Source organism: Triticum urartu, chromosome 6, assembly GCF_003073215.2.
Source record: "Triticum urartu cultivar G1812 chromosome 6, Tu2.1, whole genome shotgun sequence".
Lineage (NCBI taxonomy): Eukaryota > Viridiplantae > Streptophyta > Magnoliopsida > Poales > Poaceae > Triticum > Triticum urartu.
This window is the reverse complement of record NC_053027.1, coordinates 404,534,597-404,551,674: the sequence shown is the minus strand read 5'-3', so window position 1 is coordinate 404,551,674 and position 17,078 is coordinate 404,534,597.

Sequence of the window (17,078 nt, the reverse complement as noted above, 5' to 3'; positions counted from 1 at the left end):
CCATGATTCGGGCATTCATAGAAGACTTGGCCAGGGTTGAGGATTGTGGTTGAGACATGATGGATTACTCTGCGTGATTTGTAGCAGTGGCACCACACCAACGGCAGCGGGTTGCGATGAGCAACTGGCTGAGGTGAGTGTGCCAGTGGGGGTGTGAAGAGACCCATAGGCAATGGTACGGGTGGTGACTTGGCGCATATCTGGTTGTTGCCTGCTGAAGAGCAGGTGGACGAGCAGCCGACAGACATTGTTACTGCGGCCAGAGCTTTTGATGCTAGCCAAAGTAAGTAGAGAAGAGGAGAATCGAACGTTGGATATGTCAGTTTCATTACTTACAGAGTAGCATAGCACCATATAATCATAGTCTAGGTTTGGATTGAAACCAACTACAGGAGCGCGTCTCTCTTTTTCTAAAACTCAGCAACGTCTCTTTACTGGTACACTAGCTTGTTCTGTATGCCTTCTCAAGTCTTTGATTTTCTTTCTTTTTTTGCGAGGAAGGAAGGAGGACAAAATTGAGAGTTCCTGGGATTCGAACCCAAGACTTCTCGGTTGAAAACCAAGGGTGCTAATCACTTATGTGGCGAACGTTCCCTGGTAGGAGGACGGCAGACAAACGCATTTTCCTCGCAGTTTCAGTTGCGATGCAAGATCAAACAGTCGTAGTTTCAGGGATGTTATCAGGCGAACAAGCCCAGTTTTTCTTTTCTTCCTATATATAAAAAGTATGCTACTTGGTGTCGGCTTAGTCGACAAACGATTGTGCCAACCTTGACCGTTGGATTGACATTCAACGTCTGTCATGTTTCTTCAATCTCTTCTTCCTCCAGCCGCCAAAGCCAAACTAGCATCGGCAGGACCGCCTGCTCCTGCCTCCCACGGCTGGCTGTGATGCCGCACATGCATCGTGGCCACATCGCACCCTAAAACTCTGTGCATATTCCCCGGCTCCTGTTCATTCCCGTCCGAGGCCTCACCATCGTCCTCCGCCTTGGTTCGCTCGCCACATCGCTGCCCTCCGGTGTTGTTCATAGCCCACAAGTATAGGGGATCTCAATAGTTTTTGAGGGTAGAGTATTCGACCCAAATATATTGATTCGACACAAGGGGAGCCAAAGAATATTCTCAAGTATTAGCAGTTGAATTGTCAATTCAACCACATCTGAAAGACTTAATATCTGCAGCAAAGTATTTAGTAGCAAAGTAGTACGGAAGTAGCGGTAACGGTGGAAAAAGTAATAGTAGTAGTTTTGTAGCAATCGTAATAGTGGCAACGGAAAATTAACTTAGCAAAGATCAATATGAAACGAGCTCGTAGGCAATGGATCAATGATGGATAATTATGTCGGAAGGCAATCATCATGCAACAGTTATATCATAGGGTGACACAGAACTAGCTCCAATTCATCAATATAATGTAGGCATGTACTCCGAATATAGTCATACGTGCTTATGGAAAAGAACTTGCATGACATCTTTTGTCCTACACTCCCGTGGCAGCGGGGTCCTATTCGAAACTAAGGGATATTAAGGCCTCCTTTTAATAGAGTACTGGACCAAAGCATTAGCACTTAGTGAATACATGAAATCCTCAAACTACGGTCATCACCGGGAAGTGTCCCGACTATTGTCACACCAGGGTTGCCGGATCATAACACATAGTAGGTGACTATAACTTGCAATATAGGATCAAGAACACAAATATCATGAAAACATTATAGGTTCAGATCTGAAATCATGGCACTCGGGCCCTAGTGACAAGCATTAGGCATAGCAAAGTCATAGCAACATCAATCTTAGAATATAGTGGATACTAGGGACCAAACCCTAACAAAACTAACTCGATTACATGGTAAATCTCTTCCAACCCATCACAGTCCAGCAAGCCTACGATGGGATTACTCGCACACGGTGGTGAGCATCATGAAATTGGTGATGGAGGATGATTGATGATGACGATGGCGACGGATTCCCCTCTCCGGAGCCCAAAACGGACTCCAGATCTGCCCTCCGGAGGAAGAACGGGGCTTGGCGGCGGCTCTGTATCATAAAACGCGATGAATCCTTCTCTCTGATTTTTTTTCTCCCCGAACATGAATATATGGAGTTGGAGTTGAGGTCAGTGGAGGTCCAGGGGCCCACAAGGACGGAGGGCACGCCCCCACCCTTGTGGCCAGGGCGTGGGCCCCCTTCTGTTGATTCTTTCGCCAATATTTTTTATTAATTCCGAAAATGATCTCCATGAATTTTCAGGTCATTCTGAGAACTTTTAGTTCTGCACAATAATAACACCATGGCAATTCTGCTGAAAACAACGTCAGTCCAGGTTAGTTCCATTCAAATCATGCAAGTTAGAGTCCCAAAACAAGGGCAAAAGTGTAGGGGATCGTAGCAGAAATTTAAAATTTTCTATGCATCACCAAGATCAATCTATGGAGTAATCTAGCAACGAGGGGAAGGAGAGTGCATCTACATACCCTTGTAGATCGCTAAGCAGAAGCGTTGCAAGAACACGGATGAAGGAGTCGTACTCGCAGCGATTCAGATTGCGGTTGATTCCGATCTAGCGCCGAACGGACGGCGCCTCCGCGTTCAACACACGTACAGCCCGGGGACGTCTCCTCCTTCTTGATCCAGCAAGGGGAGAGGAGAAGTTGAGGGAGAACTCCAGCAGCACAACGGCATGGTGGCAATGGAGCTCGTGGTTCTCCAGCAGGGCTTCGCCAAGCACTATGGAGGAGGAGGAGGTGTAGGAGGAGGGAGGGCTGCGCCAGGGAAGAGGTGCGGCTGCCCTCCCACCCCTCCACTATATATAGGGTCAAGGGGAGAGGGGGAGGCGCCCTAGGGTTTCCCCTAGGGGCGGAATCTCATCCGGGACTCCGAACTACCTTCTGTAACCACATATACTATTTCCCATAACAACTCTAGCGTCACCGAACCTTAAGTGTGTAGACCCTACGGGCTCGGGAGTCATGCAGACATGGTCGAGACAACTCTCCGGTCAATAACCAACAGCGGGATCTGGATACCCATGTTGGCTCCCACATGCTCCATGATGATCTCGTCGGATGAACCACGATGTCAAGGATTCAATCAATCCCGTATACAATTTCCTTTGTCCAGCGGTATTGTACTTGCCCGAGATTCGATCGTCGGTATCCGATACCTTGTTCAATCTCGTTACCGGCAAGTCTCTTTACTCATTCCGTAACACATCATCCCGTGATCAACTCCTTGGTCACATTGTGCACATTATGATGATGTCCTACCGAGTGGGCCCAGAGATACCTCTCCGTCACACGGAGTGACAAATTCCAGTCTCGATTCGTGCCAACCCAACAGACACTTTCGGAGATACCTGTAGTGAACCTTTATAGCCACCCAGTTACGTTGTGACGTTTGGCACACCCAAAGCACTCCTACGGTATCCGGGAGTTGCACAATCTCATGGTCTAAGGAAATGATACTTGACATTAGAAAAGCTTTAGCATACGAACTACATGATCTTTGTGCTAGGCTTAGGATTGGGTCTTGTCCATCACATCATTCTCCTAATGATGTGATCCCGTTATCAACGACATCCAATGTCCATGGTCAGGAAACCGTAACCATCTATTGATCAACGAACTAGTCAACTAGAGGCTTACTAGGGACATGGTGTTGTCTATGTATCCACACATGTATCTGAGTTTCCTATCAATACAATTCTAGCATGGATAATAAACGATTATCATGAACAATGAAATATAATAATAATAACTTAATTTATTATTGCCTCTAGGGCATATTTCCAACTGTCTCCCACTTGCACTAGAGTCAATAATCTAGTTCACATCGCCATGTGATTAACACTCACAGGTCACATCGCCATGTGACCAACATCCAAAGAGTTTACTAGACTCAATAATCTAGTTCACATCACTATGTGATTAACACTCAATGAGTTCTGGGTTTGATCATGTTATGCTTGTGAGAGAGGTTGTAGTCAACGGGTCTTGCCATATTCAGATCCCTATGTATTTTGCAAAACTTTACATCGTAGATGCTGCTAACACATTCCACTTGGAGCTATTCCAAACTATTGCTCCATTATACGTATCTGGTATCTCTACTCAGAGCTATCCGGATAGGTGTTAAGCTTGCATCGACGTAACTCTTTATGTCGAACTCTTTATCACCTCCATAACCGAGAAACATTTCCTTATTCCTCTAAGGATAATTTTGACCGTTATCTGGTGATCTACTCCTAGATCACCTTTGTACCCTCTTGCCAGACATGTGGCAAGGCACACATCTGGTGCGGTACACAGCATGGCATACCGTATAGAGCCTATGACAAAAGCATAGGGGACGACCTTCGTCCTTCCTCTTTCTTCTGCCGTGGTCAATCTTTGAGTCTTACTCAACTTCACACCTTACAACTCAGGTAAGAACCCCTTCTTTGACTGATCTATCTTGAACTCCTTCAGAAACATGTCAAGGTGTGCGTTCTTTGAAAGTATCATCAGGCATTTTGATCTATCTCTATAGATCTTGATGCCCAATATGAAAGCAGCTTTATCCAGGTCTTCCTTTGAAAATCACTCTTCAAACAACCGTTTATGCTTTCCAGAAATTCTACATTATTTTGGATCAACAATATGTCATCCACATATACTTATCAGAAATGTTGTAGTGCTCCCACTCACTTTCTTGTAAATACAAGTTTCTAACAAACATTGTATAAACCTAAAAACTTTGATCACTCCATCAAAACATATATTCCGATTCCGAGATGCTTGCTCTAGTCCATAGAAGGATTGCTGGAGCCAACATACCTTTTAGCATCCTTAGGATCGACAAAACCTTTTATTGTATCACATACAACTTTTTCTTACGAAAACTGGTAAGAAAACTTGCTTTGACATCCATCTGTTAGATTTCATAATCGAAAAATACAGCTAATGCTAACATGATTCCGACAGACTTAAGCATCGCTACGGGTGAGAAATTCTCATCGTAGTCAACTCCTTGAACTTGTGAAAAAACTCTTTCCCACAAGTCGAGCTTCATATACGGTAACATTACCGCCCACGTCCGTCTTCTTCTTAAAGATCCACTTATCTCAATGGCTTGCTGATCATCGGGCAAGTCCACCAAAGTCCATACTCTGTTCTGATACATGGATCCTATCTCGGATTTCATGGCTTCTAACCATTTGTCGGAATACGGGCCCACCATCGCTTCTCCATAGCTCGTAGGTTCATTGTTGTCCAACAACATGATATCTAAGACAGGATTACTGTGCCACTCAGGAGTAGTACATATCCTTGTCGACCTACGAGGTTCGATAGCAACTTGATCCGAAGCTTCATGATCACTATCATTAACTTCCTATTCAACAGACGTAGGCGCCACAGAAAACATCTTTCTATGTTGCATCACTTTCTGGTTGAAATGAAGGTTCGACAACCTCATCAAGTTCTATCTTCCTCCCACTCAATTCTTTCGAAAGAAACTCCTTCTCGAGAAAGGACCCGTTCTTAGCGACAAACAATTTGCCCTCAGATCTGAGATAGAAGGTATACCCAACTGTCACCTTTGGGTATCCTATGAAGATGTGTTTGTCCGCTTTGGGTTCGAGCTTCTCCGGCTGAAGCCTTAAGCATCGCAGCCCCAAACATTAGGAAATGACAACTTTGGTTTCTTGCCAAACCAATGTTCACACGGCGTCGTCTCAACGGACTTATATGGTGTCCTATCTAAAGTGAATGCAGCTGTCTCTTATGCATAACCTCAAAATAATAGCGGTAGATCGGTAAGAGACGTAGATCGCACCATATCTTATAAGGTTCGATTACGACGTCCGGACACACCATTACCATGTGGTGTTCCAGGTGGCTTCAACTGTGAAACAATTCCACAATGTCTTAAGTGTTTACCAAATTCATAACTCAGAAATTCTCATTGATCAGATCGTAGGAATTTGATCTTCTTGTTATGATGATTCTTAACTTCACTCTGAAATCGCTTGAACTTTTCAAACGTTTCAGACTTGTGCTTCATTAAGTAAATATACCTATATCTACTCAAATCGTCAGTGAAGATGAGAAAATAGCGATATCCACCGAACACTTCAATTCTCATTGGATCACACGCATCAGCATGCATGATTTCCAACAAGTCACTTGCCTGTTTCATTGTACCTGAAAACGGGGTGTTAGTCATCGTGCCCATGAGGCATGGCTCGCATGTGTCAAGCGATTCAAAATCAAGTGACTCCAAACATCCATCGACATGGAGTTTCTTCATGCATCTTACGCCAATATGACCTAAGCGGCAGTGCCACGAGAAAGTGGTACTATCATTATTAACTCTACATTTTTTGGCGTGAACATGTGTATTACCACGACCGAGATTCAATGAACCATTCACATAGGGTGCATGACCATGAAATTTATCATTCATGTAAACAAAATAACTATTATTCTCTAACTTAAATGAATGACCGTATTACAATGAACATGGTCTAATCATATTCATGCTCAACGTAGACACCTGATAACATTTATCTAGGTTCAATACTAATCCCGAAGGCAGATGGAGCGTGCGATGGTGATCTCATCAGCTTTGGAAACACTTCCAACACACATCGTCACCTCGCCCTTAGGCAGTCTCCGTTTAGTCCGTAGCTTTTGCTTCAAGTCACCTACAATAGTAACTGAACCGGTATCCAATACCCAAGTGCTACCAGGAGTACTAGTGAGGTACACATTAATAACACATATATACTTTGAAGTTGCCAGCCTTCTTATCTACCATGCATTTGGGGTAATTCCGCTACCAGTGATCGTTCCCCTTACAATAGAAGCACTTAGTCTCGGGTTTGGGTTCAACCTTGGGTTCCTTTACTGGAGCGGCAACTGGTTTGCCATCCATGAAGTTTCCCTTCTAGCCCTTGCCCTTCTTAAAACCAGTGGTCTTGTTAAACCATCAACACTTGATGCTCCTTCTTGATTTCTACCTTTTGCAGTCTTAAGCACCGCGAACAGCTCCGGGATCAACTCCATCCCTTGCATGTCATAGTTCATCACAAAGATCTAGTAGCTTAGTGATAGTGTCTAGAGAACTCTATCAATCACTATCTTATCTGGAAGTTTAACTCCCACTTGATTTAAGTGATTGTAGCACCCAGACATTCTGAGCACATGCTCACTAGCTGAGCTATTCTCCTCCATCTTGTTGGCAAAAGAACTTGTCAGAGGTCTCACACCTCTCAACACGGGCATGAGCCTGAAATCCCAATTTCAGCTCTTGGAACATCTCATATGTTCTATGGCGTTCAAAATGTCATTGGAATCCCGATTCTAAGCCATAAAGTATGGTGCACTAAACTATCAAGTAGTCATCAGGACATGTCTATCAGGTGTTCACAACATCCACAGACGACATTGTAGGGGTTTGCACATCGAGCGGTGCATCAAAGACGTAAGCCTTCTGTGTAGCAGTGAGGACACTCCTCGGACTACGGACCTAGTCCGCATCATTGCTTACAATATCTTTCAACTTAATATTTCTCTAGGAACGTATTGAAACAGGGAGCTACAACGTGAGCTATTTATCTACAACATATTTGCAAAGACAATTTAGACTATGTTCATGATAATTGAGTTCATCTAATCAAATTATTTAATGAACTCCCACCCAGATAGACATCCCTCTAGTCATCTAAGTGAAACATGATCCGGATCAACTAGGTCGTGTCCGATCATCACGTGAGACGGACTAGTCATCAACGGTGAACATCTCATGTTGATCGTATCTTCTATACGACTCATGTTCGACCTTTCGGTCTTCTGTGTTCTGAGGCCATGTCTGTACATGCTAGGCTCGTAAAGTCAACCTAAATGTTTCGCATGTGTCCCGAGGCCATGTCTGTACATGCTAGGCTCGTCAACACCCGTTGTATTCGAACGTTAGAATCTATCACACCCGATCATCACGTGGTGCTTCGAAACAACGAACCTTCGCAACGGTGCACAGTTAGGGGGAACACTTTTCTTGAAATTTTAGTGAGGGATCATCTTATTTAAGCTACCGTCGTTCTAAGCAAATAAGATGTAAAACATGATGAACATCACATGCAATCAAATAGTGACATGATATGGCCAATATCATTTTGCTCCTTTTGATCTCCATCTTTGGGGCTCCATGATCATCGTTGTCACCGGCATGACACCATGATCTCCATCATCGTGTCTTCTTGAAGTTGTCTCGTCATCTATTACTTCTACTACTATGGCTAATGCTCTAGCAATAAAGTAAAGTAATTACATGACGTTTATGTTGACACGCAGGTCATAAATAAATTAAGACAACTCCTATGGCTCCTGCCGGTTGTCATACTCATCGACATGCAAGTCGTGATTCCTATTACAAGAACATGATCAATCTCATGCATCACATATATCATTCATCACATCCTTTTGGCCATATCACATCACAAGGCATATGCTGCAAAAACAAGTTAGACGTCCTCTAATTGTTGTTGCAAGTTTTTACGTGGCTGCTATAGGTTTCTAGCAAGAACGTTTCTTACCTACGCGAAACCACAACGTGATATGCCAATTTCTATTTACCCTTCATAAGGACCCTTTTCATCGAATCCGATCCGACTAAAGTGGGAGAGACAGACACCCGCTAGCCACCTTATGCAACTAGTGCATGTCAGTCGGTGGAACCAGTCTCACGTAAGCATACGTGTAAGGTCGGTCCGGGCCGCTTCATCCCACGATGCCGCCGAATCAACATAAGACTAGTAACGGCAAGAAAATTGACAAAATCGACGCCCACAACTGCTTTGTGTTCTACTCGTGCATAGAGACTACGCATAGACCTGGCTCTGATACCACTGTAGGGGATCGTAGCAGAAATTTAAAATTTTCTACGCATCACCAAGATCAATCTATGGAGTAATCTAGCAACGAGGAGAAGGAGAGTGCATCTACATACCCTTGTAGATCGCTAAGCGGAAGCGTTGCAAGAACGCGGATGAAGGAGTCGTACTCGCAGCGATTCAGATTGCGGTTGATTCCGATCTAGCGCCGAACGGACGGCGCCTCCGCGTTCAACACACGTACAGCCCGGGGACGTCTCCTCCTTCTTGATCCAGCAAGGGGAGAGGAGAAGCTGAGGGAGAACTCCAGCAGCACGACGGCATGGTGGCAATGGAGCTCGTGGTTCTCTAGCAGGGCTTCGCCAAGCACTATGGAGGAGGAGGAGGTGTAGGAGGAGGGAGGGCTGCGCCAGGGAAGAGGTGCGGCTGCCCTCCCACCCCTCCACTATATATAGGGTCAAGGGGAGAGGGGGAGGCGCCCTAGGGTTTCCCCTAGGGGCGACGGCCAGGAAGATTGGATCTCCCTAGGGAAAATCCTAGGGAGACTTGCCCCACAAGCCAAGCAGGTTGAGGCTTGCCTCCCAAGCCAGGTGGAGGCGCCCCACCACCCCAAGTAACGTGGGAAAGGGTGTGGGGGGCGCAGCACCCCTTAGTGGGCTGGTTTGCCCCTTCCCCTTTGGCCCATGAGGCCCTCCAACACTTGCCGGGGCTGCCGAAACACCTTTCGGTCATGCTGGCCATAGCCTGGTACCCTCGGCACACTTTCGGACTCTAATACCCTTCGTCCAATATATCGATCTTCACCGCCGGACCATTCCGGAACTCCTCATGACATCCGGAATCTCATCCGGGACTCCGAACTACCTTCGGTAACCACATATAATATTTCCCATAACAACTGTAGCGTCACCGAACCTTAAGTGTGTAGACCCTACGGGCTCGGGAGTCATGCAGACATGGCCGAGACAACTCTCCGGTCAATAACCAACAGCGGGATCTGGATACCCATGTTGGCTCCCACATGCTTCACGATGATCTCATCGGATGAACCACGATGTCAAGGATTCAATCAATCCCGTATACAATTTCCTTTGTCCAACGGTATTGTACTTGCCCGAGATTCGATCGTCGGTATCCGATACCTTTTTCAATATCGTTACCGGCAAGTCTCTTTACTCGTTCCGTAACACATCATCCCGTGATCAACTCCTTGGTCACATTGTGCACATTATGATGATGTCCTACCGAGTGGGCCCAGAGATACCTCTCCGTCACACGGAGTGACAAATCCCAGTCTCGATTCGTGCCAACCCAACAGACACTTTCGGAGATACCTGTAGTGAACCTTTATAGCCACCCAGTTATGTTGTGATGTTTGGCACACCCAAAGCACTCCTACGGTATCCGGGAGTTGCACAATCTCATGGTCTAAGGAAATGATACTTGACATTAGAAAAGCTTTAGCATACGAACTACACGATCTTTGTGCTAGGCTTAGGATTGGGTCTTGTCCATCACATCATTCTCCTAATGATGTGATCCCGTTATCAACGACATCCAATGTCCATGGTCAGGAAATCGTAACCATCTATTGATCAACGAACTAGTCAACTAGAGGCTTACTAGGGACATGGTGTTGTCTATGTATCCACACATGTATCTGAGTTTCCTATCAATACAATTCTAGCATGGATAATAAACGATTATCATGAAAAATGAAATATAATAATAATAACTTAATTTATTATTGCCTCTAGGGCATATTTCCAACAAAAAGAGTTTGGAAAAGTAGATACGATGGAGACGTATCAACTCCCCCAAGCTAAACCCGTTGCTTGTCCTCAAGCAATTCAGTTGACAAACTGAAAGTGATAAAGAAAAAGTTTTACAAACTCTATTTGATCTTGTTGTTGCAAATATGTAAAGCCAGCATTCAAGTTTTTAGCAAAGATTATGAACTAACCATATTCACAATAACATTTAGATGTCACATTTACTCACATCAATGGCATAATCAACTAGCGAGCAATAATAATGAATCTTGGATGACAACACTTTTTCAAAACAATCATGATATGATATAACAAGATGGTATCTCACCAGCCCTTTCCGAGACAGAAAAACATAAATGCAGATCACCCCTGAAGATCGAGGACTGACTAGACATTGTAATTCATGGTAAAAGAGGACTAGTCATAGTCATACTCAATATAAAGTAATAACAATGCATACAAATGGCAGTGGTGCTCTCTAACTAGTGCTTTTTATAAGAGGATGATGACTTAGCAATAAAAGTAAATAGATAGGCCCTTCGCAGAGGGATGCAGGGATTTGCAGAGGTGCCAGAGCTCGAGTTTTGAAATAGAGATAAATAATATTTTGAGCGGTATGCTTTCATTGTCAACATAACAACTAAGAGATCTCGGTATCTTCCATGCTACATGCATTATAGGTGGTTCCCAAACAGAATGGTAAAGTTTATACTCCCCCACCACCAACAAGCACATTCCACGGCTGGTCCGAAACAACGGGTACCGTCCAATTACCAACAATCATGGGGAGTTTTGTTTGCAATTATTTTGATTTGATTTGAGCACGGGACTAGGCATCCCGATTACCAGACATTTTCTTGTGAATGATGAGCGGAGTCCACTCATCGTGAGAATAACCCACCTAGCATGGAAGATATTGACAACCCTAGTAGGTACATGAGTGATTCGAGCATACAAAACAGATTATCATTTGAAAGTTTAGAGTTTGGCACATGCAAATTTACTTGGAACGACATGTAAATACCGCATATGGGAAGGCACTGTTTGGGATATCGCTTATTGTTATCGTCTCGGTCGGCTGGAGATTAGTGATTAATCGGAGAACCGGATGATTAATCGATTTTATCCGTGTACTACTAATCGGTCAATTTTTCATAAGTCATAGGTTTCAAGGACTGATAAAATAAAAATAGAAAAAATCTTCACTTAAACAGTATGCCTTTAAATAGCACAATACTACTGAACACTACATCAATATGTAACAGTACACACATGCCCTTTTTGCATGTTTCAAAACTCAAACAGTGCATATATAATATATATTACATAAGAGATGAGAGATAACACTTATAATTGAAGATAGTACGGTACGGCAGTGCATATAATACATAGTAGTCTAGCTGCTTTGCAAGCAAATAAGGTGATAACAAGGTCCAGGAATGTTCAAACAGGGTTAAACAAGGTCATAAGAAGGTCCAGAAAACACAAATAACATAGTTCTTGCTACTTTGCTAGCACACAGCCAAACACCAATCAGCACATAGTCCTTTGCTCTCTGAATCTCTCACAACTCACAACCAAAAGTCCAAAATAATGTTCTAGGCTGCTAGCAAACATCAGACATTGCCATTGGCATAGGATTCAAGGTTGCATATGGTCTTCCTCACCATTGTCATCGGCCTCTTCTATCCCAACCACATCATCATCAGACTCAAACTCTATCTCATCCTCATTGATAGGCACAGTGTCAGATTCATCATCAGAAACGAACTCTTCCACTTCATGTAGTTCTCTCACCCTTAGACTTCTACGAGGCTCCATTGCACTGTCATCTTTGGTTGCCCCCATCTCATCATCAATGTAAGCATCTTCACATATCCAATCTTGGGTTGTGGAAGCATCTTCACCAAGGAGGACATCAGAAGATGATGAGTACTTCTTTCTCTTGTCTATCATTCTTCCATTGAATTGAACATAAACTAGATCATCCCTACGACGCACATCTCGTTTATTTCTCCTATTTGCATCAACCTACAAATTGCAAAGTGAAGCTTACTGATGACCCAACAGTATAGGGGATCTATCGTAGTCCTTTCGATAAGTAAGAGTGTCGAACCCAACGAGGAGCAGAAGGAAATGATAAGCAGTTTTCAGTAAGGTATTCTCTGTAAGCACTGAAATTATCGGTAACGGATAGTTTTGTGATAAGGTAATTCGTAACGGGTAACAAGTAACAAATGTAAATAAGGTGCAGAAAGATGTCCCAATCCTTTTTGTAGCAAAGGACAAGCCTGGACAAACTCTTATATAAAGGAAAGCGCTCCCGAGGACACACGGGAATTATCATCAAGCAAGTTTTCATCACGCTCATATGATTCGCATTCGGTACTTCGACAATTTTTTGATATGTGGGTGGACCGGTGCTTGGGTACTGGCCTTACTTGTACAAGCATCCCACTTATGATTAACCCCTCTTGCGAGCATCCGCAACTACAAAAGAAGTATTAAGGTAAACCTAACCATAGTATGAAACATATGGATCCAAATCAGCCCCTTACGAAGCAACACATAAACTAGGGTTTAACCTTCTGTCACTCTAGCAACCCATCATCTACTTATTCCCAATGCCTTCCCCCAGGCCCAAACAATGGTGAAGTGTCATGTAGTCAACGTTCACATGACACCACTAGAGGAGAGAGAACATACATCTCATCAAAATATCGAACGAATACCAAATTCACATGACTACTTATAGCAACACTTCTCCCATGTCCTCAGGAACAAACATAACTACTCACAAATCATATTCATGTTCATCATAAGAGGGGTACTAATATGCATAAAGGATCTGAACATATGACCTTCCACCATGTAAACCAACTAGCATCAACTACAAGGAGTAATCAACACTACTAGCAACCCACAGGTACCAATATGAGGTTTTGAGACAAAGATTGGATACAAGAGATGAACTAGGGTTTGAGATGAGATGGTGTTGGTGAAGATGTTGATGGAGATTGACCCCCTCCCGATGAGAGGATCGATGGTGATGACGATGGTGATGATTTCCCTCTCCCGGAGGGATGCTTCCCCGGCAGAACAGCTCCGCCGGAGCCCTAGATTGGTTCCGCCTCGTTGCGGTGGAGTTTCGTCCTGAGAGCTTACTTATGATTTTTTCCAGGGCAAAAGACTTCATATAGCCAAAGATGGGCACCGGAGGCCTGCTAGGGGGGCCACGAGACAGGGGGCGCGCCCAGGGGGTAGGGCGCGCCCGCACCCTCGTGGATGGTGGGTGGCCCCCCTTTGGTGCTTCCTTCGCCGATGAGGTGCTGGACCATGAATTTCCAGAGGGATTCAAACCCATAAACATAGAGGCATACGACGGAACGACAGACCCTGGGGTCTGGATTGAGGACTATATCCTCCATATCCACGTGGCCAAAGGAGACGATCTCCACGCCATCAAGTACTTACCCCTCAAGCTCAAAGGTCTAGCCCGGCATTGGCTCAAAGGCCTTCCCGAAAACACCATTGGAAGTTGGGAGGAGCTCGAGGATGCTTTTCAGGCAAATTTTCAAGGGACTTATGTCCGACCACCGGATGCAGACGATCTAAGTCATATAACTCAACGGCCCGGAGAGTCAGCTCGAAAGCTTTGGAACAGGTTTCTTACTAAAAAGAATCAAATAGTAGACTGCCCAGATGCTGAAGCCTTAGCAGCTTTCGAACACAGCGTTCGAGATGAGTGGCTCGCCAGACATCTCGACCAAGAAAAGCCGAGAACAATGGCTGCATTAACAAGCCTCATGACCCGCTTTTGCGCGGGCGAGGACAACTGGTTGGCAAGATGCAGCACCAGCAACCTAAGTACATCTGAAGTCAGGGACAGGAACGGGAAACCACGACGCAGAAAAAACCAGCACCGAAATAAAGAAGACAGCCCGAAGAGCACGGCGGTAAACGCCGGATTCAAAAGCTCTCGGCGGGATCAGCAAAAGCTGCCTCTCAAAGGCAACAGGGACGAACTGTCCAGCCTAAACAAGATTTTGGACAAGATATGTCAAATCCACAGCACCCCTGGTAAACCTGCAAATCATACCCATAGAGAATGTTGGGTCTTCAAGAAATCCGGCAAACTCAACCCCGAACACAAGGGGCAGGATACACCAAGTGAAAATGATGATGAACCCCGCAAACAAAGCACTGGGGAACAGAAGAAATTCCCACCAAAAGTCAAAACAGTAAACGTGTTACACGTGACAAAGGGGAGAAACAAAGTGGTGCCCATAGAGATATGTGCCCCAGGGCCTATCACAACGGAGTTCCGCCACTGGTCATCCAAACAGGATTACTCTGCAAGTATCCGGCACACAGGATGGGCTGCCTTGGTGTTAGACCCGATAATTGATGGATACCACTTTACACGAGTCCTGATGGACGGCGGCAGTAGTCTAAACCTGATATATCAGGACAGAGTCCGCAAAATGGGGATGGACCCAACAAAAATTAGCCATAGCAATACTTCCTTTAAAGGAGTAACGCCAGGCCAAGAAGCCCATTACACGGGCTCCCTCCTACTAGAGGTTATATTTGGCTTCCCTGAAAACTTCCATAGCAAAAAGCTAACCTTCCACATTGCTCCGTTTAAAAGTGGTTATCAAGCACTACTGGGACGTGAAGCTTTCACTCACTTTAACGCAATACCGCATTATGCGTCCCTCACGCTTAAGATGCCCGGTCCACGAAACATCATTTCTGTAAAGGGAAATATTGAGCGCTCCTTGCACGCGGAAGACTGTGCGGCTGCCTTGGCAGCCACACACTAAACTGCCTTACCAACCAGAGCACCTAACAGGTCGTTAAGACCACGGACACGGCTAGACGAGTTCGGCATAACCGTATAATTGATAAAAGTCTGATGGCTATACACCCCTATGCAAGGGGCTTCGCGCATGTAAACAAGCGGCAATAAGGCTCAATTTTACCCCTCTTGAATTATACTTTGCTTAATTAATATAACATACATTTTTGCACGACTGCCTTTTCACCTAAGTTCCTCTCTTTTACAGATGAACACCATGCTACACCCGTCCAGGATACGGCACAATGGAGACACAGGCGCAAACGTGCAGCAGGGACCCGTTCCATGGATTCTTTTCAGATTAAGACCCTGCGTAAACCTTTTTTACTGTCTCTTGTTGATACACATCCCCCGGATTCTCAGCACAACTGAGAAGGAGGCTGGCGTCTTGGCATGTGGCCACGTCAGAATATTGCACGTACCTGGACACTAGGGGCTTATTATAAAGGGCACTGTTCAGCCCGTTTAAAATCATAAAGACTGAATACCTTAGGGAGTGTTCGGCGTCGCGAGTTTGGCCTTATATGCATCAGCTCCGAATCATGTCTTTGGTAAAATGTTGGGTTTGCCCGGCTCCTGTGTTTTGCTGCCTTACGTTCCGCTCTATCGGCTAAGGCGGCACCAGGAGAACTACTGCGATTGTGCCCCGGTTCGGCCAGGCAAGCACCTCAGTAGAGAAAGCCGAAAACTGACCATCATGATATAGCGTGAGACTGGTCAACCAGTCGATGACCTAGCGGAATCTTCGGCATTCCTCCGCCTTAACGAAGGGCCGTTTCCCGGCCAGGCATATACGCGCCCCTAATTCGGATGAGAGCGGAGCCACTAGGGGCTATATAGTAGCCCCACTGTCAAACTCCTATGGCTAAGTGAGAGTGATAAAGCATTATAGTCCGATTGCCTAGTTCGCTACGATGTCACCTCCTTAATGGACCAAGATGTTGGATAAAGTGTGAATATGCGTCTTCTGCGAACACCCCCGCATTATATGTGTGGGGGCTGAAGCCGACGACTGCCATCTTTCAGGTTATATACATATATACATAAACAGCCGCACAGGAGGAATTATAATTCTTGCAGGAACAAGTATAAAATAGCCTTTACATCTAAGCAAAACATTGTTTTCAATGGGAATACATGTCATTAGAACATAATATTCTTCGAGCACTGCGTCTCTATCGAACGAGCGCCCTCAAGAACATCTTGAAAGTAGTGCTCGGCAGGTACTCGGCTTTAGTCCGAATCTTGGGCTGCAACGACGGTGGCTTCCATCTCCGCCCAGTATGTCTTCACACGGGCAATGGCCATCCACGCACCCTCTACGCACGCTGACCTCTTCATCGCATTGATATGTCGTACTGCACCAAGGAACTGCTGCACCAAACTAAAGTAACTCTTCGGCTTTGGCCTTTCCGGCCATAGATGGTCCACGACATACTTCATGACAAGTCCAGACAATCTATTCAGCTCGTCCCATTCGGCCAGCCGATCAGTCAACGGAAGCATACGCTCTGGACGGTTAAATTGTGACCAGAACAGCTTCTCCACTTCGCGATCTTTTTGATCTCGG